Raw genomic sequence first — 4,083 nt, forward strand, 5'->3', positions numbered from 1 at the left:
GTTCTGTTACGCACTGGGGCCAATCTAATCGACTTAATCCCTTTGTCTGTCCTTGTTTGTCCTCTCTATGTTTAGCCCTCTGTGGGCAATAAAAATGAATAAAGTAGAATCTATTTCTTCTTCGTTCTGTTGGTGCCTTTGAGCGGCACACTGAGCAGTGAGCGATCGCCACTTATGTCCATGTCTGGCCAACCGGTATGCTTTCTCCCAGGTGATGTTCAGTCTCCCTTGGTCTTCTTTGAAGGCCGTGTCTTGCTTGCCCGGCTATTTTTTCTTTGACCTTCCAGAGGCATCCAGTCCATGGCTGTTTTGGCAAACCATTCCTCAGGTCGTCTTAGTATGTGTCCAGCCATTCTCATTCATCGTTCGGTTACAATTACACGCAGAGGCCTTACTCTTGCTGTTTGGAGAATAGCTTCATTTGTCACTCTGTCTCAATACATCATTACTAAGAAGTCTAGCAGAAAAGTGCTTCTGACAGGACTGTATGTGGGTAGTGCCTGGGGACTCTGTCGGCACAACTCTTCCGGGAATTGTTGGTGGAGAAAATAGAGAGATAGATATATTCATGGGGGAGTAAACAAATGGATGCATGATTGGGTGCACACATGCACGGTTGGGCGAGTGCATTCGTGCATGCTATCCGCATTGAGGAGTCACAGATCCTATACTATGAACGTGTGATAAGAATGTCACAGGAAATAATCCCAATACGGATTCTTGCATCAGAGCCAACTGGCAGGATACCCAGGGGTAGATCAAGAATGGGGTGGGTGGATAATATCCATAATCTCGGGCTGTCTCTTAAGGATGAATCTGAACTTCTTTTGTACTGAGAGATCACAGCTCTGGTTTCTACAGACATGTGATTGGAATGCCACAAGAAAGAATCGCAACGGACAGGAGACCCAAGGGTAGACCAAGAATGAGGTGGGTGGATACTATCCATGGTCTCAGGTCGAACCGCTACTTCTCTGCATTGAGAGTTTACAGCTCTCGTACTATGAACATTCGAATAGAAAGTTGCAGGAAAGAATCGCCAGATGGCATTTTCAAGCCGAGGCAACTGAGAGCAGACCCAGGAGTAGACCAAAAATGAGATGGTTGGACAATATCTACAATCTCAGATGGGCACGCTTGGGAATTCAGCTGGAAAGTGTAATGAAAGTTGCTTCTGATAGGACCCTACGGAGGTGCCAGAGGAGTCTGCCTCCACGAACCTTCTGGGAATAGTTTGTGGAAAAGATGGATAGGGAGTATGATGGAGCGCCCGTCTCTGAAGCAGTCATTTTTTTTTATTATGGCTAAAATTATTATTCGGGTTGTACAGTGATGATGGTTTAACTGTGTCACACAACATGAATGATAACGGTTTTGATAAGCTTTAAAGGAACCTAATAGACGTAGAGTAAAATCTAGTGATTACATCAATCTAAAAACAGCTTTAGTTTTCTAGATTCCATCATACATCTGATCGTAGAAAGCAGTAACCTCGTAGAAACTCAAGCAAAGATACTATGTACACAGAGAAAATTACAAATCACCCACGAGCCATTATAGAAAATAAGATGCAGGAAAAATTGAAGAATGTGAACGAACGTATTCGACTTTAGCGATGTTAATTTTCCCCGTTTTGCACTTCTAAAAAATTGCTTTAACGAATGAAATATTTAGAACTAATATCTCTAATAAAACACCGAAGTATAAATTGCATAGTAGTACAGGGTTCACCTCACTTAAGAACATAAATGAAATAACGAACATAGCTAGAGCATTCTTGTCAGTATTTGATAATAAAACGTAGCCAAGCCCACTTCTTCGACTCACCTCTCAACACTCAAATTGTAATCGAAAGCTTGCCCAGGAATTTCCACTAAACGGCTTAGATGTTTGTAAAGCGGCGATATACAGAGCTTCTGTAAACGTCTGACGCTGTTATCCAGAGAAACTATACTTGACTCACGGAGCACATATTTAAAAGCAGAGTGCATCCACACACATACTCTTTCCCGAAAGAGTCAACGCCATGTCTCTTTATAGAACATCTGAAACTGACAGTCATTTATGACACTGTATTTGTATCGCCATTCCAGGAACCTAAACTGTAAAATAAAATCCATTTTTTGTTCTGTTTTTGAGAGCCTCGACATCTCAAATTTCCTAGGCAAATCTGTTGTGACGTTGCTCAGGGCACCTTTGATAATGGAAACAAATGAAAATTTATGGCATGGATATAAGAGCTGTAAGTTTATTGTCAGCTCCCCATAGATGTTCTCCTTTTCCTTAATTCATAGAGACATTTACATCCACTGAGAAACTAGGAAACGGATCTCAGCTATGATACACAGTTCTTTTATTCCTTTTGCAAAGTATAATAATAATGTCATTCTTTCTACTCAAAGACTGTGGTTAGGTCTGGGAGAGGAAGTTAATTTCCTTAGATAGTCATAAAGGACGTTCTTCTATTCCATATCGCTGTAGAGGATGAAGAATCCAGCAGGCTCCGAACTACAGGGATATTTTTAATTCCGATGTTTTGCAGTTTAAAATGTTCTGTGAAGGGAGACAGCGTTGGTTCTTTCTTGGAAAATTATGGGTTCTGATGGAATTAGACTTATTATGTGTGTGTGTGTGTGTGTGTGTGTGCTATTTGTAATGGTTCGGTTTGTATCTATGAAAATTGCAGTCGGGAACGATATGACTGACTAATCGCCAAACTTGCTCAACCGTCGCTTCTGAGAGGATGTGACCTGGTAGTTTGTATCTTGTTTTCGCTAATTAATTTAGGTGGTGCTGTGTTGTGCCTGTGTAGTACCAGGCAGGCATTGCGTCCCGACCACATCGTTTCGGGTTCCGTTCCACAGTGTGGGAACTGGGACGTAACTTGCAACTATATCTCTGGTCATAGTAGACGGAAACTGGAGGAAGTTCGTCACTCATACATACATACATACATACATACATACATACATGCACTTATTCATCAATATATACATACACACACGCGTACATACACACGTGCATGCATGCATACATACAAGTACATGTTTATACCTGTAATTATTGGAGCCCAAAGATATGTAACACACTGTCTAAATACCAATCTTGAGAAATTAGGCTTCTTAAAACCAGAAAGGAGAAAGCTGATTCGAAGACTACAGATCCAAACCATTACAAGAACTGTAAAAATCTGTAAAACTCTCCAGAAGTTTATCATTTAAATATATATATATATTAACATGTCTAGATATGCAAATATATGCATGAGAATATATATTTAAGACAAATCATACAAATCTTCAAATACACATACATACATACATACATATATACATACATATAAACATACATACATACATACAAAAATACCCTATTGTTGACGTTGAAATTCCAATGAAGGAGCCTTGGATCTAGGTTAGAAACCGGTTCTTTCTCTATTGGCAAGAAATCTTGAAATAAACAACAAAAACATACATACATTACATATATATATGTGTGTATGTGTGTGTGTGTATACACACACAGTCTGCAACATTCACCCTTGATTTAATGAAATATCAAGGCTGTGAACGCCGATGAGAGAGAGAGAGAGAGAGAGAAGATGGAGGAAGAGAGAAAGTAAAATACGAGAAGGAAAGGACAGAGAAAGGGATTGAACCAGTGGTCGACTGTTTAACTCATTTCCAGGTGAGCAAACAGGAGAAAAGTGAAATAAAGTGACACGCTGAAGGACACAACGCACTACCCTGTCGAGGAATCGAACCCACGATCTTACGACCTTCAGAGCAACACCCTAATCACTGAGCCAGACACGTCTTCACGATTGGTCAGCCATGAGGAATTAGTGATTGCAAAATACTCGTTAGTGAAACAGCAATAAATTATCTGAAGACGTTAATGGAGGGATTTCCGTAACGTGAGGAAATTATGAAATGTGTGAGTTAATGACAAATAAAGTGAAATCGTTCATTAAAAGCTGAGCTTGTAATTAACGATTTTATGGCTGCCCTTATTGTTGTTATTGTTGTTGTTGCTGGAATTTTAACATGTGGTAAAGTTAGATTATATTAGAATAATGTTAGT

This window comes from Octopus bimaculoides, unplaced genomic scaffold (genome assembly GCF_001194135.2).
Source record: "Octopus bimaculoides isolate UCB-OBI-ISO-001 unplaced genomic scaffold, ASM119413v2 Scaffold_46915, whole genome shotgun sequence".
NCBI classification, from domain to species: Eukaryota; Metazoa; Mollusca; class Cephalopoda; order Octopoda; family Octopodidae; genus Octopus; species Octopus bimaculoides.